Source organism: Panicum virgatum, chromosome 5N, assembly GCF_016808335.1.
Source record: "Panicum virgatum strain AP13 chromosome 5N, P.virgatum_v5, whole genome shotgun sequence".
NCBI classification, from domain to species: domain Eukaryota; kingdom Viridiplantae; phylum Streptophyta; class Magnoliopsida; order Poales; family Poaceae; genus Panicum; species Panicum virgatum.
In genome coordinates this window covers 53,862,142-53,886,379 of record NC_053149.1, presented here as the reverse complement: position 1 = coordinate 53,886,379, position 24,238 = coordinate 53,862,142, and the positions used below count along the sequence as shown (strand labels likewise).

The 24,238-nt window shown below is 45.0% G+C and overlaps 1 pseudogene; it reads right to left on the bottom strand.

Moving 5' to 3' along the window:
* Positions 1-377: 377 nt before the first annotated feature.
* Positions 378-23,850, bottom strand: LOC120674938 (annotated as a pseudogene).
* Between the last annotated feature and the right edge of the window lie 388 nt (positions 23,851-24,238).

Below are 24,238 nucleotides of genomic sequence, written 5' to 3'. Positions count from 1 at the left end.
CCGTAGATTGTGAGAGCCGTGAAATCAATTTTTGCCTGCAAGAAGGTGGAGTAGGTGGAGCCAGAAAACTCAGCTCCACTTAGTTCTAGCTCCGGCTCCATCCTTTTTGCTGGGAGCAGGAGCCCTCCCGAACGGACTCGAAGTTGACCTGATGGTCGTGGAGCACACATTACTAGGAGACAATTCTACCGGTGCACCGTACACATGCAAGTTTGAGTGAACAACTGCATTCACAAGGCTGTTTCTGAACCTTAAGCGAATCACAATATTTTTTTAAGATAATGAAGCGAATCACAATATTTGAACCGCCTGAAAGGCTGAAACTACAGAAGAATAGCCAAACCAATGGAATTACATGTATAAAGCGTATAGACAACTAACCAAACCATTGAGCTGGTTGTCTGTGGTTTGTTTTGTTTGAGTAGTTTCCATCCCTCATTGTTGCAAGGTTTTGGTGGTTTTCCCTTTAAAACTGGTCTGTTTCATCTTTTCTTCTAATAAAACTATGGCAATTCGGCAACGTTTTTGCCGTCCTTTAGAAAAAGAAAACATATGTAGATACAGTTATTTAAAGCCATAAAAGGAAAGTTGTCTTGTAATGATTGTAGACTAGTAAGCAGCAGAGGCACTCCAATAACAGAAAAGTTGTCTTCCAACAGTTGTCACTTGTAGACTAGCAACCGAGGCTCCAATGTCAGATTACGGTCAGCTGATCAAACGAAGCATATGGACTTGTCCTTGGTCTTCTTCCGCAGTTTCAGGTCGATCACAGTGACAGTGATGTTGTCCGCGCTCCCTTTCATAAGAGCCAGCTTCACAAGATAATCCGCAGCTGCTTGCGCAGCTGGATGGCTTATTGTTGGCGCACCGCCTTCGTCAGAACATACACCATTCTTTTTCCTGTGCCACCGAAGGATCTGTAGGCGAGCAACTCTGCATGCTTCCGCATTTGAGATGACATCCCACAGCCCATCGCTTGCTATAATGAGGCAGTCATCGTCTTTCGCCCGAGGGATAACTTAGACTTCTGGCGTTGGAATGAGAAATGGTTTTCCATATCCATCCCCTGCAAGGCGACGAAAATATCCGGTTGATGTTACTAGTAATGGATGGTAGACAAATAATGTTATCCAGTGCCCAGAGAAAATTTGCTGAACTAAAGAGGACAATAACAAAATTTCCATGGTTGAACTGAAGAAAAAAAAAAACTGCCAAAATTATAGTAGTGGAAATGTTCCATTGGAGCCAGATGTGTCAACAAATACAACTAAAAACCAGTATAAGCCATGTCAATACTCGATACTAATGTAGGATTAAAAATTCGATGGGGATAAAATCTTTTATTTAACTTTTTTATTTTCATTTTGATTCGCTCAACCCCTAATATTTTTTAGGTGAAGCTCCACCCTAATATTAACTGCATTGCTTTCAGTTTCACTTTTTTTTTTGTCGAAAGCAATTTACCAAAGCAAACCCAAGAAAAAGTAAGTTCACTAGAAGCCTCGTATCCGTATCCGTATCTCTAGGAGAGTAGGATGGGAACCTGCAGAACATGACGGAGGAAAGCAGATTAAGTGAAAAAATGGCTAAGATTAGCATCCAAGACTTGATTAGGAATGACAAGTGCATATTGCCAAATAGCCATGTCACGTAATTATTCTCCGCACAACTCAAGTGAACTGGTATACACAACAAATAGTTTAAAGAGAGAGAGAAAAAAAGGAAAAGTTCGGTTTACACCCTCCAACTATCGCAAAAGTCCGATTTTCAACTTTCAACTACGAAACCGGACAACATAGGCCATCCAACTACCAAAACCGGTCAAATTTGGGCCTTATGATGGTTTTGAAGGTGGTTTTCCATTTTGTGAGAATTAAAAATATTCAGTTTTACACTAAAAAATTTATAAGTAATTCATTTTAAGTCAAAAAATTATGAAATGGGTATCAAAAGTTTTCTAAAAATGTAACCTATCTATTGTCACATCACTTGTGAGCTATTCGGATCTAATTTTTTTATGTTCATAATATTTGGCTACTTACAGTTATGCCTATTATTTTTAATAACTAAGATTCAAATAGAGCAATAATATATAGGTTACATTTATAGAAAAATTTTGGCACTAGTTTCATATTTTTCTGATTTAAAGTGAATTAGTTTTGATTTTTTTTAAATCTAATTAGATTTATTTAATTTTTTTAGAAAATACAAAACCACCTTTAAAACCACCCTAAGGGTCAAATTTGACCGGTTTTGACAGTTTGATGGCCTATGTTGCGATAGTTCGATGGTGAAAATTGGATTTTTCCAAGAAAAAAAAAGCTATGACCTAGTTGTTATACTATTAGGATTAGTGAAGAGTGAAATTCTTCCTCAGCTAGAGTTCTCTGATCTTGAACAATGCGTTGAATGCATTAAAAGAAAATTTGTAAAGCAAATTAAAAAAGGTGCCAAACGAAGTGCAGGAACATTAGAAATAATCCTCACTGATCTATGTTCTAGTCGATCCTAATAGTATAACAATGGTATCAGTTGCCTTGCTAGCGCATAGATCCAGTAGGGGAAAGCATGATTCAAAGACGAATCGAAAGAAACCAAGAACAGAAATGGCAAATCGGTCATGGATCGAAAAAGTGATAAACCCTAACCCTAGTCAAAGAACAGAGATGGCGAGGCTTACCTAGGCTCTAGTCGCCAGCACATCAAGGGCACCCGCGACGCCTGTACGCCGGCGCATGGGATGGACCCGCTCCGCCGCTCGTCGGCGAGCGGCACAGAGCCGGACTCCGCGCGTGCGGGTGCTCCGGAAAGGGCTCCACCGCCAACCCGCTCGACGGCGGCGCGCTCCCGCACGGGAGAGCGCGCGCGCCGGCGAAGGGGGTGACGGCGGCGCCGGTCATTTCCTCCTCCGCCCAGAGAGCCGCCGGCCGTGCGCAAAATAAACGGGGGAGGAGAGAAAACTGATTAGGGTTTGGTTGGGGAACCGGCCGCCAGCCGGTTTTGCTCCTCCGAGAACACCGTCCAGCCGTCCGATCGGCGTGGACGGCTGAGATCGCCCCAGTGCGGATTGGGCCGGCTTTCGGCCCAAGAGGGCGAAGGGCGTGCGCCGCGGCGGGCTGAATTGGCAGCCCGTCCGTCGGCTGTTGGGCCGCGGGCCTAGACGGGCGCGGATCGCCCAGATCCGGGCCGAAAGGCCGTTTGGGCCGCGAGCACAGTCACGATTACCTTACGAATTTCATCTTTATTCAGAAGCATTTTCTTATTATTTTGTGAATAGTTTTGATCTCTATTCAAATTTGAACCAACGAGATAATTTGTTTAGAGAAAAGTAAAGTTGTACAGTCATATTGTTTCTGAATAAATGTGTTTTACATGTTTCCGCTGCAAAGATTGAATTTATTGCTCTTTAATTTAATTCGAACCAACGAGAATTAAATTTAAGAGCATGTTTAAAGAGTTTTCTTGAGAAGTGAATTATGATATTGTTATTTTCTGACCAATGTTGTTAATAGCAGTATTATAATTTTTGGTATAGTTCTTGTGCATTTATTTCTATTTCTGCCCAACGGTGATATAGATTTAATTGCATAAACAGTTGTATGTTCTATTTTGACCAACGTTGGAATTATTACATGCAATTGTTGTTATTATGTTCTCACTATTTTTTGAAATTTTCAGCGGGGAAGAACTTGATGGGATTCATCAATCACATCCCAACTCTAAAAGGAGACAACTATGGCGAATGGATCAAGAAGGTTGATCTTGCTTTCGTCTGTGAAGAGGTGGATGAGATAATCACCACTCCAAAGCCCACTGAGCCACCGGCTCCAGTGAGAGGGGAATCTGACACTAATGCTGAGTGGTAGGAAAAGGAAAGGGACTATGCTCCTTTGAAGATGGCTTATGATCTCCAAAAGATAAAGTGGAATAATGCCAACAAGAAATGTGTGACAGTGATAAAGAACACAATTGATCCTAACATTTTGGGTTCAATTGGAGAGTGTGATTCAGCTGCAGAGTACCTTGAAAAGATCAAGAACCAGTTTACTGGTTCTTCAAAGACTTATGCCACATAGATCATAGAGCAGTTGGTAACAAAGAGGTACTATGGCAATAACGGTACTATAAGAGATCATATCATGGGGATGTGCTCCTTGAACTCCAATCTCAAAACAATGAACTTGGATCTCAAGGAAGAGTTTATGGTGCACCTGGTGTTCGCCTCTCTGCCAAAAGAGTTTGCAGCGTTCGTTGTAAACTATAACTCACAGCCAGAGAAATGGTATATGGAAAAGGCAATTGGCATGTGTGCGCAAGAGGAAGATAGACTCAAGAAACAGAATGGTGGGTCTATCAATTTTGTGCATAATAACAAGAAAAGGCCCTTCCATGCTGCTTCTTCCCCGAGGTCCAAAGACAAAAGCCCCAATGCTACAGAAGTATCAGCAACAACGCCCTCCAGCTCAAGATGAGTGCTTCCACTGCCATGACAAGGGGCATCGTAAAGCAGATTGTCCTGGCTACTTAAAGATGATAATGACAAAGAATGGTGAGAATGTAATTTCATTTGTTAATGAATCCCTGTATATACAGTTTTCTAAATCTACTTGGTGGATTGATTCTAGTGCAACTGTGCATGTTGCAAATTCTTTACAGGGATTCCGTTCGACAAGGACTACGCTAAGAAGCGAAAGACACATTAAAGTCGCGAACGGAGTACAAGCAGATGTGGAAGCTGTTAGCGATGTCTCCCTCGAGATAGTTAATGGTTTCATGCTTGTATTAAAAGATGTTTTATTTGTTCTTTCGCTTCAAAGAAACTTGATCAGTGTATCACGCTTAGACACATATGGTTTTGGTTGTCATTTTGCGAATGGCAAATGTGAACTATGGTTTGATAATAATTGTATTGGTGATGCTTTCCTTTACAATGATCTTTATTTATTATCTATGCGTGATAAAGTGCATTCTGTATGTGATGTGAATGTAAATGAATCCTTGTCAGAGAAAGAAACAAAGAAAAGAAAGAGAACTCAAAATACTTCATCGAAATTATGGCACTGTCGTTTAGGCCATATTTCGAGGGGGAGAATTGAAAGATTAGTGAAGAGTGAAATTCTTCCTCAGCTAGAGTTCTCTGATCTTGAACAATACGTTGAATGCATTAAAGGAAAATTTGTAAATCAAATTAAAAAGGGTGCCAAACGAAGTGCAGGAACATTAGAAATAATCCACACTGATATATGTGGCCCGTTTCCTGTGAAAAGTGTAGATGGCTATGATTCGTTCATAACATTCACAGACGATTACTCCCGCTATGGTTACATTTATCCAATTAAAGAAAGATCTAAGACATTCGATAAATTTAAAATATTCAAAGCTGAGGTTGAAAATCAGCTTGACAAAAGAATTAAAATAGTAAGATCAGACCGTGGAAGGGAGTACTACGGTCGACATACCCCTAATGGTCAAGTTCCTGGACCTTTTACAAGATTTTTACAGGAAAATGGAATAGTTGCCCAATATTCCACACCAGGGGAGCCTCAGCAAGATGGAGTAGCTGAAAGGCGCAACCGTACACTGATGGATATGGTGCGTAGTATGATGAGTTATTCCACACTGCCATTGAGTCTGTGGATGGAGGCGTTAAAAACCGCCATCTATATTCTCAACAGAGTGCCAAGCAAATCGGTGCCCAAAACACTGTATGAGCTATGGACAGGAAGACAACCCTCACTGACTCACCTTCGGGTCTGGGGGAGCCCAGCTGAGGCTAAAGTGTTTAATCAAAGTATTGGAAAATTGGATCCCAAAACTGTAAGCTGCCATTTTATCGGTTATCCTGAAAAGTCGAAAGGTTTTCTTTTCTACTGTCCAGACAGACATACAAAGTTTGTAGAAACGAGACATGTTGTCTTTCTAGAAAATGAAATGATCAAGGGGAGAATGGTACCTAGAGAAATTGACCTTGAGAAAAAGCGGGTGTATGTGCCTACTCCTATGATTCAAGAGCCATTTTTCTCACTACCTGTTGATGCTGCACCAAAAGTTCCTGAAATAGTGATGCCAGTACCTTCTTCGGTTGTTGCTGCGCCAACTATTCCAAATATTACGGTGTCAACATCTGTCGCAACTCCACCCATACCTACAGTGAGCGAAGGTTTGGAGCTTGTCATCCAGGAACCGCCTGAACCCGCGGTTGGACATGAGGATGAGGAGCTACAGCCCCCTATGAAAAATGTGCCAGAAGTTGAGGCACAGAATGTGCCACAAGCAGTAGCCCTTAGAAGGTCACAAAGAGAAAGAAGGTCGGCCATTTCTAGCGACTATGAAGTTTATAATACAGAAGAGGTTTATATGGAGGGTGATCCCACTTCATATGAAGAAGCCATGAGAAGTGTTCACTCATCTAAATGGCTGGAAGCTATGAAGGATGAGATGAAATCAATGAGTTCCAATGGTGTTTGGGACTTAGAGGAAATTCCTAAAGGAGCCAAAACAGTAGGCTGTAAATGGGTCTACAAGATAAAACATGACTCCAAAGGGAGTGTAGAAAGGTTCAAAGCACGACTTGTGGCAAAAAGGTTTACGCAAAGGGAAGGGATAGACTATAACGAAACCTTTTCTCCGGTTTCGTGTAAAGATTCCTTCAGGATTATAATGGCATTGGTGGCACATTATGACTTAGAGTTACATCAGATGGATGTAAAGACGGCATTCCTTAACGGGGAACTGTATGAAAATGTTTACATGGCACAACCGAAAGGTTTTGTTGTGAAATGAAAAGAACATATGGGATGTCGCTTAAAGAAATCCATTTATGGATTAAAGCAAGCCTCTAGACAGTGGTATTTAAAATTTGATGAAACCATAAGGAAATTCTGGTTTAAAGAAAATGAGGAGGACAATTGCATTTATGCAAAGTTCAGAAGTGGAAAATTTATTTTTCTAATCCTGTATGTGAATGACATTCTACTTGCTAGTAGCGATGTTGGTCTGCTACTGGAGACAAAGAAATTCTTGTCTTCAAACTTTGATATGAAAGATCTCGGTGAAGCTTCATTTGTTTTGGGAATTGAAATTCACCGAGATAGAACAAAGGGGGTATTAGGACTATCACAAAAGGCATACTTAGAAAAGGTTCTAAAGAAGTACAGTATGCATATGTGCAAGCCTTCACCTGCTCCAATAGTCAAGGGCGATAGATTTGGGAAATTTCAATGTCCCAGGAACCAGTATGAGATCGATCAAATGAAAGTGGTTCCATATGCTTCAGCTGTCGGAAGCCTACAATATGCTCAAGTTTGTACACGCCCTGACTTACAATTTGTTACCGGGATACTTGGCAGATATCAAAGTAATCCAGGACAGGCACACTGGATCATGGTAAAGAAAGTTTTACGTTATGTGCAAGGCACAAAAGGCCTCATGCTAACATACAGAAAATCCGATTCCCTAGAGATAGAAGGGTACTCAGATGCGGATTTTGCGGAGGACATCGATGACCGAAAGTCCACGTCCGGTTATGTGTTCACACTCGTAGGGGGAGCTATATCGTGGAAAAGCTCCAAACAAAGCGTCACTGCATCATCAACGATGTACGCTGAATTTGTGGCATGTTATGAGGCTTCGGGGCAAGTTGAATGGTTAAAGAAATTTATACCCGGTTTAAGAGTGGTAGACAGCATTCAAAGACCACTCAGAATGTACTGCGACAATGAACCAGTAGTGTTTTATGCTCATAACAATAAGTCAAGTGGTGCTGCCAAACACATTGACATAAAGTTTTATGTTGTGAAGGAGAAAATCCAGAATCACTCTATTACACTCGAGCATATAAGCACAAAGAAAATGCTTGCGGATCCGCTCACTAAAGGCTTACCACCCAATGTGTTCATGGAACACATAGCCGGCATGGGTTTAAGGGAAAGCCTGTGATTTCTGGAGAATAAAAGGGCCCAAAAGATAAAGAATTTGTTTCAAAACAGTGATGTGTGTGATAGCTGTTGAGTCTATCGGTCTTGGACCGTGACGATAAAGCATGCTCTATTCATTAATTTGTGATGGAACAACTAAAGGAAAAAGTTTCAAGTTAAAGTATAAAATTAAAGTAAAAAGTGAGATCAAGGGGGAGAATGTTGGATTGATCTCCTTCCTAATAGGCCCAACGGCCTATTAGGCCCTTAATCCGCGCCCTGATCGGGGGCGCCCAACCCTTAATGGTTGGTGGGCCCCGCTGTACAGCGCAAAATAAAAGGGGGTGAGGGGCCGGGGCACTCGGTACAAGGTTCACCACGCCGCCTACACCCTCACCCACAGAAACCCTAAGCCGATCTACTAGGGGGCGCTAGATCAGCGGGAAGTTCCACCATCGCCGCCGCCAGCTCCGTCCCGCCGTCGCTGCCACCGTCCTCGACGCCGTCGCGCCGGCATCGACCTCGCTGCGTCACTCGTCACCGCCTTTGAGCGGATCTCTATCAACGAACCCGAGATGGCCAGCTCAAGCTCCTCTGTAGGCACTGAAGGTCCTCTATCTCTCTGTGTACTTATGTAGATCTAGAAACTTCTCGTACTCAGATCAAGAAAAGAGAAAGAGATCCTCACTTGTCTATGTTCTAGTCGATCCTAATAGTATAACACTAGTTGCAACAGGAAAAGGAAAAGAACCATGATCACGAAATGTGACAGAGGTTTAATTCAAATATATGTGCACATGTCAATAGCAGTACAGGTTATTATATAAAGAAGACGACGGAAAGTGGTTTTTACTGACTCACCTTGCGCGCTGACTGACCGTGACATTGCAAGTACACCGGAGACTCGATGACCATTCCAGTCGATGACCCTCCCTCCTGCAGCCTCAATCCTTGCGCGCTCATCTTCCCTGTCGGGCTGAACGAACCAACAAAGCTTGTAAGCTCCTTATTTCCAAAAAAAAAAATCAAAGCATGTAAGACAGGGTTCGCCATTACTGAACGCGGCCTGACTGAACACACTGGGTGTCGACTGTACTTTGTGATCGTCGGACAGAGCCACGGGCTCCTTCCCGCGGCTGAGCACCACGCGCGAGTCTCCGCAGTTGGCGACGATGATATGAGAGGAGCAGACGACCGCCACGGCGGCGGTGGAGCCGACGTCGCCGGCGGCAACAGGCTTGCACTGGGCCTCGCTACCGACGCCGCTGGAGAACCTGCTGGCCTGCCCCGACACCTCGTCGTCTACCCTCTGGAAGCAACCGCTGAAAACCTTCTCCCAGAGCTCCGCGATGTCCAGCAGGTCCCCCGATTCCTCTAGCCCGGCGGCCCACGCGGCTCGGCCCAGCGCCTCCTTCAACACGACGTGCATCCTGTCCCGGCAGTAGTTCGCCACATGCACGAACAACGCCGGAGCATGACGGCCGGTGAGGTGATGAATAGAGTGGGAGAAAAAAAAAAAAGGTTGCCGTTGCCTCCGCTCGAGTTAAGAATGCATGGCGACGCCCGACCGACCGACCTCGGAGCCGCCGTGCCCGTCGTACACGCCGAACAGGTGCAAGGGCAGCACCGGCGCCGGCGCCGATCCCGTGCGCGTCCAGCTCCCGCGCGCCGGCGAGCATCCGCACCGGCACCTCGGCGAAGCGCGGCACGGCGGCCCTCGCGTCCTCCATCGCCGCGCGGCGGCCGCGCGTCGCGGCGGAGCCCCACGCCGGCGCGTACTCCACGAGGTACGCGCTCCTCCGCTTGCCGCGGCTCCCGGAGCCGGGGCGGGGCCCGCCGTCAGCTTCACGTTATCCAGTAGGCGCGGCGTCGCCATCACGACGGCGAGCCGTGGCGGGAGAAGGGAAGGGGACAGGTGTACACGGGCAGGGCGTGGTCCGGTTTTGAGGTGGGGACGTGGCCGTGCTGGAGCGGGTGGGGCCGGCGCGTCGAACAGGGGGGGTTCTCGGGAGTCGGGATTCAGGATCGTGTGGACGTGTGGTGAGGGGGCGTCACGGCCTTGTTATATATAGAGGCACAAACACAAGTACACAACTCACGCAATGTGTGTGATGTTTGCCCGGTCAGCCTGTCACGGTGGATGAACACAAAAAAAAATGACGGAAAGATTAGGCACCACACGCAATGAGGCGACAAACTAACCAAACCTGATGTTGGAAAATAATCATGCATAGCTTCTTTTGTGTCCAGCTGTTGGACTGGTTTTATGTCATGTAACGATGACGAGGTCCTGACTCCTGACGCTGTTGCTAACCGTATTTTAAACTCCTTTTCTTCTTGATCGAACAACAGCGATTCTATCCTATTACGCTCAAAAGATGTTGGCACTAATCTGATATGATAAATTTTTCCCAATCTTCATTGTATAGGTAATTTGATTTCGCAATGTTTCTTCATGTTTAGGATTATTTAGTGCATTTGGAGCATGTTGTGCTTGGAATTTGAATTATGTATTTGAAATGCTGTTGATTTGTGCGCGGTTGAATTGCAAAAGTTTGAATTATTACGATGTTGAAATGGAGTTTAGAATAGATTGTATTAGCAGCTTTGAGCTGCTGGAGTGCTTCCTTATAGGCTGAAATGGTTATAGGGTAGTGTTGGTGTTGGAATTGGTTATTGAGGAACTGCTAAATGGGCAGGAAATTCTTTTTAGAATTCAACATCAAGGGCCCTATGCCTCAGTCGGTCAGGCCACTAGCACAATCAGACCAAACAATATTAGGGCTAACGGGGATCTTTGGATCAAATTAAGATGCTAAACTTTAGCCCACTTATTTGCATGCCAAATAGGAGAAATAAACATGAGCTAATTGCTACTCTAATTGATAGTAATTGATTGTTAGAGTCCATTATCTCGAGATTAACTCTCATTAGCCTAAGTTTAGTCCTATTAGCACATCTAGAGCTAAACTTTAGCATTCCTATTTTAATGCATCCAAATAGACCCTAAATTCAGTTAAGGGCCTAACAGCACTCCACCTAAAAAAAGTCTTCCACTCCAGAAAATCCACTCAACCTTCTAGCTCCACTCCATCATTTTTTCCCCATCCTATTTGGCTCCACTGCACTGCCACCAACCCTTGGGGCCCATACTGTCATAGAGTGGCAAGGGAGGAAGTCTTCTTTCTCCTCCACCCATACCGCCGCGCCGTATTGGCTCACAAGGAGGAAGACGGGGGGCGAGGCCGATGGGCAGCGCGACCCGAGGATGGCGGCGGCGCGACTCTGGGTGGCGATGGCGGCGACGGGATCCCGACTAAGGGAGTGGTGGGGCCATGAGCGGCGGGGAGGCAGCAAGATCTCGTGACGGGCAGTGGCGCAATCCCGACGATGGCGGTGGCGCGCGACCCGAGGTTGGCGGCGGCTCAGCGCGAGTCCGGCTGGGGGCGGCGTGGCCATGGGGAACCCCGAGGAGTTGACCGCGGCGGGGAAGAAGCAACAAAATGTTTTCTTTTATAATTGGTGACATGGTGGGTAATTTTTTTAACTCCACCAACTTCTCTCGAGCTCCAAGAATCGGTGAAGCACCTCAATGGCGGAATGGAGCTAGTTTTTTATAGAGTGGAGTGGAGCATCTAGATCTGTTTGGACATTTCTTTATGGAGTAGAACTAAAAAGTGGAGTGAAGTGCTCCCAAATAGACCCTAAGACACACATCATCAGGAAACATAAAAGGGAAAACTAAACTCACCCCAGTGATTTGGAGGCTCTCCTCACTCGAATTTTCTTCTTCCTCATCTACACCTTCTTCTCCAACCCTGGCGAGGCTAGGGTTCGGGTTAGGATTAGAGTTTGGGGTTGCTAGGGGGGATGCTGCTCACCGCCGGTCTTAATTAAATGGAGGGCCTTGCGGCGGCAGGCCAGCCCCGGTGGTGGAGGACGATGGTTGGGCGGGGGCGACGGCGGCGGGAAGTGGCGGCAGTAGGAACCCTAGCCCGCTCGCGCCGGAGGGGTGGCAGCGGGGCTGGGCGATAGCGGCGAGCAAGGGGCGGGCCGACGCAAGGAGCCAGGGGAAGAAGAAGGTGGAAGTGATAAGGTGAAGAGAAGGTGGATGAATCTGAAACCTCCATTTAGGTCTAACTAGGCGTACAGCCCGCGCATTTGCGCGGCTAGTATTGAAAATTCAAAAAATCGCATGTCGTTGTATCCTTACTTAAAGATTATACTATTTTTTTACCATTCATCACCTGTTCATTATCGTAAATTATGTCTTATTATTGGTTAAAATAATTCAAATATGATCTTCTGTAATAATAATTTGATTTGTTGAGCTTTAATAATATTATGCAAATAATTATTCTTATTTTTATTTTATTTTGATTGATTATTGTTAGCTTTAGTTTTTATTAATAGTATATGTTTGTAACTGATATATAGCTAATTGATATTTTATATTTAATTTTTCATAATGACATTGGTGAGTGATTTTTAATTAGGCATAGGGGTATTTTAGTCTACTTTTATCGTAATGGCAGTGGTGGGTAATTTTTATTTTTCTATTTTTCTCCGATTAACGTGGGAATTTCTAGGTCTTGAGAGCAAATGTGGAGACTCCGTTTGTTGGCCAAATAATAAGATAATAGATGGCTGAGAAATTTGAGTGAAGAGAGCCATTGTTTCACCCAGGTGAGCCATAGACAGAAAACAACGACACACACCCTTAACTAAGTACCCAACCAAAACGCACGACTCAGAGGGGCCCAACATCAGCGCTGCTCCTCCCCTCCTGGCCTGTCATCAACTGGGGGCAAAGTGGTTAGCGCATTGGTTGCGTACAAACAAGTACTTCTACTCTGTCCCCGAGCTCCTGCGTCCTGGGACGTTCATGGTGGCGAGCTTGCCTCAGGTCAGGCGTGCTTGCTCAAGACCTCAAGTGGTTATCTATCCGTGTCGTTCTGACGTGGCCACACACAGTCCACGAACTCCACATTCGTTCTGCACGCACATGTTCGCCGTGACCTCAGATCGAGCAACAGATTTTGCCACTTCAAGCTGCTTATAAGCCGAGGTTACGGACCAAACATGCACAGAGGCGATCGGTTACAGCGTTTCCCTTCTTGGGTGATGACTAGGACACGCCAATCGAACTGCAGCATCTGAGCCTCCTTCGATGAGATGCCAGCAAGCTGGGACGACGGCTAGTCTGCTCAGGGTCTCATGCGTGGGGTGCACGCGCCTGTGCTTTCGTGCGCGGTGGCTATCCCTCATGCTACTTCAGTGGCAGGGCAGCTAGCAGCAGGACTAGCCATGCATCCGAACAGAACAATCCATGGTTCGATCTGTTTCCGTTAAGCTTTCAAAGAAACCTGACCTGGCGCAGCATAGCGGGGTTTAGCTTTCGAAGAAACCTGACCTGGCGCATTTCAAAGAAACCTGGCTAGCCGGTGCAACGTGAGGAACCAGCCCAAGTCAAGGGCGAAGCTAGAGCTCAAACAACCCTGGTGCACTGCTTAGCATTATATTCTAAGCATTAGAAAAATCTAGTGGTAACAGTGGAAAAATCGTTTTTACCCTGGTGCCAGTTCACCAGGCACCATGAACGTGGCTTCGCCCCTGGCCCAAGTTAATCCCAACTAGAAAGAACTAATCCAGGTAGTTCTTGGAATGTGTCATGAGCACCGCCCAGAATTTAAACACACTCCACTAGCACAACAATAATACCATTACATAAGCATATCCACACACAAGTCTATATTACAAAGAGGTTCAAAGTACATTTCATTAAGTTTTCAGAGTTTGCGGCGGAAATGTTCTACTACACGCACTCCATGCATACGCAAAATAGAAGGTAACACTATATGCCGATAGTGCCCTTCTCGTAGCCACCGGCCATCTACTCATCACCCGCACCTCCGTCCGCGGGGTAGAAATAGCCAAACACAGCCTTCGGCTGCGTATCACCTGCAACAACTTTAACGATAGCACCATGAGTACAAAGGGTACTCGTAGGACTTATCCGACATGGGTATATAGCCCAACCTCAAGGAGAATGCATTTGGTTAGTAGCAAGAATAGGTCAAGAGTTACAATTTTTGCATAAAAGCATTGAACTTTGATCAAGTTATAATAAGCAAAAGACAAAGCATCTATAATCTCTATGTCATTCGTCAATACAATTGCATAAGTAAAGTGATCATATATAACTTGAGATCAATCTTCCATGAACTCCATCACGAAACTCTACAATGGGGGTGAACCTCAAAAAGCATGCTCACTGTCCGAGAGCGCGGCTATTGCAATAGATTAAAGACCCTGCAGGGGTGTACAACTTTTCCCACACGAGGGCAAGACCAACTGTCACAAAACAGTCCAAATAATACCGATCAAGTGCACTAAATAACCATTTAACTTAATCCTCTGATACTGCACTTCACCAGTACACCCAGACTGCATGCTATAACCAGGATCGATTACACGGGAACTCTCGCCAAAAGACGAGCACAGGTGATTACAAGCAACAAAAGTTTTCAAACTTAACTTACAACCAGAATTAAACAAAAGGTCTCCAAATTAATTTACAATAAAGTTTTACAAGCCAGGGTTACATTTCGTATACAGAGTTCAAACGCAGCGGAAAATATGATCAGTTTGAAACAAACTTCAAAATACAGTATGGTAGATAACGTCGATCACAAAGAAGAGCTTCACATCTTGCCCACTGATGTGAGGCTCACCTGCCTGCACTTCACGGAGAAGGCGGAACCCACTCGACCGTCCAACCTGGAGGAAGAGGCTGACCAATCCAGGACGCACCGATTTCCTCGAAGTCTTCTGGCATACAGCCTGCTCAGAAAGGTTACAACCAAACCCTGAGTACTCTAATACTCAGCAAGGCTTACCCGACTATTGGTATATACTTAGCCGACTCCTAAATATGCACGGCTTTTGGCTCTGGAGTTCTTTTGCTGAAAAGCCACTAGTACTGGATCCTTACTGTCAATATTTTAGCTCCAATTAGTTTGATAAGTAACACTAGATTTGCCTGAACAGCTAATACACACATGGTTGTTCATATTATCTTTTCCAGAACATAACCATACATCCACCTTTCATCTTTCTGTTCTTTCAATCCTTACTACGATGCGACGCATTGACCAAGGCTCTCATATCCGCGAGTCACGGCGAATCGATCCAATTTAATCTTGCAAGGTGGACCTAACTCACACGCCCAGAGCGACCCCGTCGAGTCACATCACGCAACTGTTCCCATAATTACCCCGAAGTCTGAATCAAGCCCGCAAACACCCGGATGATGAGCCCCGCACGTGCGAACACCCGGTGAACCCGTGGGCCACTTCACCATCCGTCAACCCTACCCAGCACCGCAGGTCGAGACTCAGATTCCGACGCAATTTAGGTAATTAGCTTACCGGTTTCGACTAACTCCTACTTCCGGCACGTGGTTAGTACTGTTCAATCCTCAGTCAAAGGGCCAACAACGGAACGGTCCTCAATCGACACAGGCGGAGACTCAACTCTCTTTTAATCCATAATCATGTCCCACTTTCCCTCCGCCCGGTCTCCAATTCCCTTCTCATGCATTATTTCTCATAACACTGCCTGAAGTAACAACCCTATATCTCGCGGGTGACAGGAAATCACCCGCCTTCTACCGAGTTTACTTAAGCATAGCGGTGCTAGCGATAACTGCACTAGTAAAGACACTGGGTATTCAAGATTATGCATCTATGGTTCCAATCAATTCCTTGAACGTAAATGCACAATACTTTAAATATAACATGGAGTAATTAAAATAAGGGATATGCTCCGGGGCTTGCCTTGCAGGTCAGCAGGGTTAGTGGCTTCTTTGGGAGCTTGATCAACGACTTCTCCTAGTTGCGGTTCTTCTGCGGAAGGCTCCTGGACCGGCTCGGCAATCAGCTCATATGCGACTTCAGTTTCCACGTCTATACGATTAAAATATGCCATGCATGAGACTCATGAAATGATGCAAGGCAATGCAGTAAACATACAAGAATGCATGGATAAAACGGATAACAACAGTCCTAACTATGGTTCAAAAGGGATGGTTCAGTGCTGAGATGAATTCCTGGTCCAAAAGTATTTTAGCCTGAAGTGTTTCCTATCAAGCAAAAGTTACTAAACTTGCTTCGAAGTATTAATTACAACCCTAGAACAACATGGATCAAATTAACCAGGGGCTTGTTTTGTTACAAGAACACATGCATGAAAGAATTAATTACAACAATTATAAAAGAAAAGAGCCTAGCTAGGAACAAATTAAAAAGCAAGCACCTAACTTGCAGATATGATCAAGCCACAAGAATTTATCAGCATAACATGATTTTGATAAAGCATGCCACATAAATTCTCCAACATTTATTGATGACTGAAAATATTTATTTAACTCTAGCAAGGTAAACAAAACTTAAATAGATTTACACAAAAGTGTACAACTGTAGCGAAAATGGCCTCTCATGCCATATTTCAATATAATGTTTTGGCGATTGATGACACACACAACACTTGGACTAATGTGATTGTTAAGATGACTATTCTCAGGCTTTTAGGTTCAAGTGATGACAAAGAGAAGAGCGGCGTAGCAAGGCCCGAAGGGCCGCCCCTACGGCGGTTCCGCTATCATTGGTTAAACCAACGTAGGGCAAAATGAACTCACCGGTGCAATCACAGAGAAGGTCTGCGGGCTAGGGTTTTACACCGGATTAACCGACGCTAAAGAAATTGCATACGTCGGTGCATTGACAGATGAAGACAAAGGAAATTCTATACACCGGTTAAACCGACGATTAGATATTGGTGAACGTCGGTGCAGTTGTCCAGAGAGTTAGTTTTTCAGCAACTACACTCACCGGTTAAACCGACGTTTATATTACATTCACCGGTTGATTACGTCAGTCGATTGAAGTAGCCGTTGAAGTATAACAGATAGTTGGAAAATGCACTCACCGGTTAAACCGATGATGACAAAAATGGGAGCATCGGTTTAACCGATGATAGCAGTTTTTGTCAGCCTTTTTCCAACGGCTAGTTTGGGGTGTGTAGGCTATATATATGCCACCCCACGGCTCATTTGAGAGTGCTGGAGACCATACAAGCATACAAGAGTAAAAGATCATCTCCAACCATCCTAGAGCTTCATTGTACATCACATAGGCTTAAGCACACTTGTGAGAGTGCTTAGTGCTTGTAATAGGGATTAGTTCTTGCGAGAGCTCCCTTGAGAGAAGCCTTGCTGTGGCAAGCAACTTGTGATCCGTCGTGTGACCCTCCGTCTTGGTGTGGAGTGGCAACGACACTTTGTGCGGGGGAAAAGGAGGCCCCCTCCTTGGTGGAGAAGCTCCGTAGTGGATTTCGGCCGGGTGACTGAGAGAGACGGTGGCGGTGCACGAGACTTAGTGTCTTGTGGGCACTTGCCTTTGCTTGCCGGCATCGCCTTGGTGGCGTAGTGCAAGACGTGATCGGAAGAGCCTCGGTGTCCCGTGGACGTAGGCGTTTGTGCCGAACCACGTTACATGACCGTATCTACTCGGGAGTTTGCATCCCTCTTGCACTTACCTCTTTACTTATCGTATTACGCTTCTGCATTTACTCTATCTTGCATGTCTTTACTTTCCTAGTTAGTTTGATTAGGATTGGCTATATGTTGCAAGTTTTTAGTGGTAAGTAGAAAGTAGCATAGATAAACCTTAGTCATAACTAGCATGTGTAGGACGTGTTAGGTTTATCTTATGCAAGTAGTTTGAGCCCTAGGACAAAAAGCGATTAGCGACCCTATTCACCCCCTCCCCCTCTAGGGTCGGACACCCCGGTGATCCTTACAATTGGTATCAGAGCTTGGTCTCACACCTCTTACGAGGATTAGCCAATTCTATTGGTAAATTTGTGAGAAAGCTCGTAAGAGACCCGTCGACTTCACCGTCGAGTGAGTATTATGTCCGGGGAAGGGATGAGTACCGATAGGGCTCCGTTTTTCGATGGCACGGGTTTTCCATGATGGAAAGTGCTTATGCAAGCACATCTCCAAGCCCGTGGGCTTGATGTTTGGCGTGTCACCGAAGTAGGCATGAAAAATGAGAATAAGGCCGAGAGACAATATGATGCCATTGCAAAATCAATTCTATTGTCTTCTCTATGTGATAGTGTGTTTAATCGTGTTTTTGCTAATGAAAATGCTCATAAGCTATGGAAGCAAATTGTCGAGAATCATGAGGGCACAAAGGATGTTGCCAATCAAAAATATCATATTCTCGGCGATGAGCTTAGTAGCTTTAAGCAACTTCCAAATGAAAATGCTCATGATATGTACTCACGATTAAATACTCTTGTCAATGAAATTAATGCCTTAGGTCTCAATCAAGTGAAAGATGAAGAAATCAATCGCAAGATTCTCTGAAGCCTTCGCAAGCCCGATTATGACATCATCAACACACTCTTGCAAAAGGAAGACTTGGTCAAGCTTACACCCAACCAAGTCATCAATCAAATCATTGCCCATGAATATAGTATGCGGATGACAAAGAAGAAAGAGCAAGAGTCCACCTCCTCTTCAAGCAAAAAGAGTCTCGCCGCCAAGCACTCATGCAAGCACCAACCAAGGCGACAAGACTCATCAAGCTCAAGTGAACAAGAAGAAGAGGATGAGGAAGATAGTGATGATGAATCAAGTTCAAGTGATGAAGAATATCCAAGGATCGTGCTATACCATCACTGCAAGATTGCCGAGCATGTACATAAGCTCTATGAGCTTGGGTACAAAACACTCATTAGAGGAAGTGCGGTTGGGATGGAGAAGATGGCGAAGAAAAAGAACGAGTCAAGAGCCCAAGCTCTCTCCGCCATCCACAAGCCCAAGAAAAGTGGTGAAAGCTCAAGTCACAAGAAAAATTCCAAGAGCTCCACCACCCATCGTCCTCGGAGATTATCACCACCTCCCATGTGTCTTATGGCACTAGGTAATAACGATGTAAGTGATGACTCCTCCAATGATGAATCCGATGTTGAAACCAATGAAATTTGTGAGATGATGACACTCCTCCATAATCAACAAGAATATCTCACTAAACAAAATGAAGAAATCAAAGCTCTCAAGAGTAAAGAAAAACTTCATGCTTCATTTGTCTCAAGATATGAGAACTGGCTAAACAAATTCAATTTGTTAGACAATGAGCATAAAGAACTTAAAATGAAATATGAGAGTCTTGAGTCTAAAAGTTAATCATCATCGGATAAATCATTTCCTTGCAATATTCCTTGTGCTATCTCTTTTGACAAGGTAGATGCGTCTACCTCTTGTGATCTAACCCCTTGCAATGAGAATGTGATTGTAGAAACATGTGATGATCTCATTGCTAAGGAAAATGATGAGCTTAAACAAGAGGTAGAAATGCTAATGACGGACTTGAGGCGGCTCAAAGGAAAGTACACTCAAGAGCAAGTCCAACCTTCTCAAGATAACACCTCCGCGTGCGTGAAGAAGCTTGAGAAGGGAGAAACCGTGACTTGCTTCAAGTGTCACAAAGAAGGCCACAAGTCCTACCAATGCAAGGAGAAAGAGGGCAAAGAAAATAGCAAGCCCAAGAACTTGAACAAGAACAAGAAGGCTAAGGAGATCAAGAAAAACACATCTCCATACTTGAAGGCGTCCTACATGTACACCAAGCCCACCCACAAGAACAAGCAAAAGAGCAACCACTACATACTTGAAAAGAAGAAGAATGGCAAGGTGGTGGCTCATGTCAAGGGGTGGAGAACATATGGATGGAACCGACCTATTTGGGTGCCCAAGGATATTATTCATACCATGGATGGCTCTCAAAAGGTTTGGGTTCCTAAGACTTAAGCACCAAACAAGTGCAACGGGGGATTTGGATGCTTAGCTTACAAGTTAAAGTGAAGGTTCAAGCCAAAACAAGCTAAGCTCACAACTTGGACATTTGTTACCCAAGTCCCTCATAAGGTAATGGTAGCTAGATTTCAATTCAAGCATCATGTAGCTCCATTGCTTTTGCTAGAATGTTTGCTTGTTTTGCATCTCCTAGTGTCATATATGATGGGTTGCTTGTGCCATGACTCTAACCCATGAGCAACCTACATGGTTTGATAAGTGTGTAGAAAGCTACACAAGGTTACCTTTAATGGTACACGGACTTCATGAGGTATGTATTTCATATATGTACCATGAACACAAGCTATAGGGTAAACTTCCTAATTGTGTCAAAATCAATATGCATACATTTGCTTGGTGATTCAAACACTAAATGCACACATTTAGGGGGAGTTCACTTTATAGCTTGTGATTTTGAGACTAATGTGTTTGCTAGTTTATCTTTTGTAGTCTCACGTGGAGTTAACACTCTAAGAGAATGTTATTCACGATCAATGTGAACAAATAACTCTATAAGAGTGATTAGATAATTTGTACTTTCATGCATTTTGAGCCATGCTTTATTGAACTTAAAATGCTCATATCTAAGTTCATAAGGCTATGTGCTCATACATTTGCGTAACCTTGGTGTACCAAGTACTCTTCTTTCAAAGACTTTCAAATTGGTTGCAAGTCACTTTCAATTGGTACATGCATGGTAAACTAAGTTGTTCCCCCGGAGGTATGCTAGGTTCTAAACTCATTCAAATTGGTATAATTGTCAATTTCTTATCCTTTTTAGAGCTACTTCCATGCATGATATGAACTAAGCTTCCTAGTTATAACATCTAGTTGTGCACTTGATTTTCATATTATCATTTTGTGCACATACTTGTGGAAAGCTTAGCTCATGTCATGCTAGTTTCGTGATTTTGTGATCCACCATAGTAAATTCTCAATTGGTATCTTCATTGATATCATACAATTGGATCATGAGTCATGAAACTAACTCCCTAGGCCACTAATCTTCTTTTGAGCTATATTGTTTTGCAAGACCTCTTTAGGAGCAAGACCTTTTAAGTGATTTGATTCCAAAGAGGGAGAAATGTGGATCAAAGCAAGGTATTTTCTCAAGGAGAGGAAGCATATCCCAAAGGGGGAGAAATACCTAAGTGAACCAAGTCATGAGGGAGAATCAAAGAGGGAATCATGGTTTTAGGGGGAGGCCAAGCCATCATTGGATGGTGGTAAGCATCCAAGTCACGGGGAATTTGGAGGCTTGACAAGGTTTGGATGCATGAGTAGGGATGCATCATGCAAAGTTTTTGAATTAAAGCCAAGTTGTGGATTAAAGATTAGTGACCCAAATTCCCCGCCCCTACATATGAGGTAATGAGCAAGAAATATCATATGGTAGGTTGTTTTGGTACTAACTTCTTATCTAGTGCAACCTACATGGGTGAAAAACCGTTGCTTCTCCATGACACATATTTTAGAAAGAAGATACCAAAGTCTACAATCGGTATCAATCCAATTTTTTTTTTGGTATTCATTTTGTGTCATGTTTTCAAGTTGTAGAGATTGATCCCCATTATGTGAATTACAAATGCATACATTTGTTTAAAGTGATTCAAACACTAATGCACACATTTAGGGGGAGCTAACTCTATAGCTTGTGTTTTTTTGACTAACATGCTTTACAAGTGCTATTTGTTGTAGTCACACCCCCTTAGTTCATTTGGTAATACACTCAATCCTTTGATATCAAGATGATGCACATTGCAATTAACCCTACATTTGGTATCAATTGATCAAGAAAGATTGGACAAGGGAAGAAGAAGACCAAGTCATATCCTTGCAATTCATCTTCCTTGCTTTGGTTGTGTTGTCATCAATCACCAAAAAGGGGGAGATTGTAGCGAAAATGGCCTCTCATGCCATATTTCAATATAATGTTTTGGCGATTGATGACACACATAACACTTGGACTAATGTGATTGTTAAGATGACTATTCTCAGGCTTTTAGGTTCAAGTGATGACAAAGAGAAGAGAGGCGTAGCAAGGCCCGAAGGGCCGCCCCTACGGGGGTTCCGCTATCATTGGTTAAACCGACGTAGGGCAAAATGAACTCACCGGTGCAATCACAGAGAAGGTCTGCGGGCTAGGGTTTTACACCGGATTAACCGATGCTAAAGAAATTGCATACGTCGGTGCATTGACAAATGAAGACAGAGGAAATTCTATACACCGGTTAAACCGACGATTAGATATTGGTGAACGTCGGTGCAGTTGTCCAGAGAGTTAGTTTTTCAGCAACTACACTCACCGGTTAAACCGATGTTTATATTACATTCACATGTTGATTACGTCGGTCGATTGAAGTAGCCGTTGAAGTATAACAGATAGTTGGAAAATGCACTCACCGGTTAAACCGATGATGACAAAAATGGGAGCATCGGTTTAACCGATGATAGCAGTTTTTGTCAGCCTTTTTCCAACGGCTAGTTTGGGGTGTGTAGGCTATATATATGCCACCCCACGGCTCATTTGAGAGTGCTGGAGACCATACAAGCATACAAGAGTAAAAGATCATCTCCAACCATCCTAGAGCTTCATTGTACATCATATAGGCTTAAGCACACTTGTGAGAGTGCTTAGTGCTTGTAATAGGGATTAGTTCTTGCGAGAGCTCCCTTGAGAGAAGCCTTGCTGTGGCAAGCAACTTGTGATCCATCGTGTGACCCTCCGTCTTGGTGTGGAGTGGCAACGACACTTTGTGCGGGGGAGAAGGAGGCCCCCTCCTTGGTGGAGAAGTTCCGTAGTGGATTTCGGCCGGGTGACCGAGAGAGACGGTGGCGGTGCACGAGACTTAGTGTCTTGTGGGCACTTGCCTTTGCTTGCCGGCATCGCCTTGGTGGCGTAGTGCAAGACGTGATCGGAAGAGCCTCGGTGTCCCGTGGACGTAGGCGTTTGTGCCGAACCACGTTACATGACCGTGTCTACTCGGGAGTTTGCATCCCTCTTGCACTTACCTCTTTACTTATCATATTACGCTTCCGCATTTACTCTATCTTGCATGCCTTTACTTTCCTAGTTAGTTTGATTAGGATTGGCTATAGGTTGCAAGTTTTTAGTGGTAAGTTGAGAGTAGCATAGATAAACCTTAGTCATAACTAGCATGTGTAGGACGTGTTAGGTTTATCTTATGCAAGTAGTTTGAGCCCTAGGACAAAAAGCGATTAGCGACCCTATTCACCCCCTCTCCCTCTAGAGTCGGACACCCCGGTGATCCTTACAACAACACCAGTACATGAAATTTCTACAGTGGATTACACATGCAAGGAGTAAGCCACTGCGCAAATTTTAAAATTTTTAGAGCAATAGATCAACTGGTATTAATTAAAATATCTTAAACACAACTTGAAATTTTAGCAGGGGCAAAAGTGATATTTCCCAAGCATGAGTATTTTTCCTCTGAAGATCTTGATTTAAGAAAACTAACAAAATTTAGTTTGTATTTTTATGATTTTTCTGTATTTTTCTACAAATTACCAAACTTCCACTCAAACAAACAAAAAGAAAAACAACACTACCACTAATTGGAGCAGTGGGCCCCACCCGTCAGCGAAATAAAGAGAGAGAGAGGGGGGCTCCCCTGCTCTGCCTCGCACGCGCGCCAAGGCCATGGCCGTGGCTAGGCTCGGCGGCCGCGCGGCTCCCTCCCGCCGGCGGCGGCCAGTCAGGGCGCGGCCTGGCTGGACCGCGGTCAGAGCGGACCAGCGGAGCGGGGGCGCCCGCGGGGAGGCGTAGGGGCATGCGGGGCAGCTCAGGGCGGTGCAGCAGCGCCCATGGCGGCCACGGCGGTGGTGCAGCAACCTGGCGGCCGTTGGGCTAGGTGGCAGCGGAGCGGGGCGGCGCGACGGCCAGTGGGGGCGGGCGGACCCGACACGCGTGGTGGCGCGGCGCAGGGCCGCTTGAGCGCGGCCCGCGATGGCGGTGGCGATAGGCGAGCCGGCCGGCGGCGGCATGGCCGCGTTCCGGCGGCGCCCGCGCAGGAGGAGGAGGGGGACGGGGTCGGGAAGTATGAGAGCGGCGCGGGTAAGCTCACCAAAGGCTTGATTTGAGCGGAGGAGGGCCGGAAGGGGGTCGTCGACGGCGAGGGCGAAGCTTTGACGGAGACGGCAATGGCGGCCGGTGGCGCAGGGCCGATTCGGCCCGGGGAAACTGCACGAACGGGCACGGGATGGGGCGGAGGAGGTGGAGGGCGACGTTGTGCGGCTTGGGGCGCGGAGAATCGAGCGGGGGTGGTGAGGATGGCCAGCGAGGACGCCGGCGGTGGCACTGAGCTCGAGCTTGGCTCGGCATGAGCGCGTGGAAGGAAGGGGATGGCGAAAACGGACATGACTCCATGTGGAT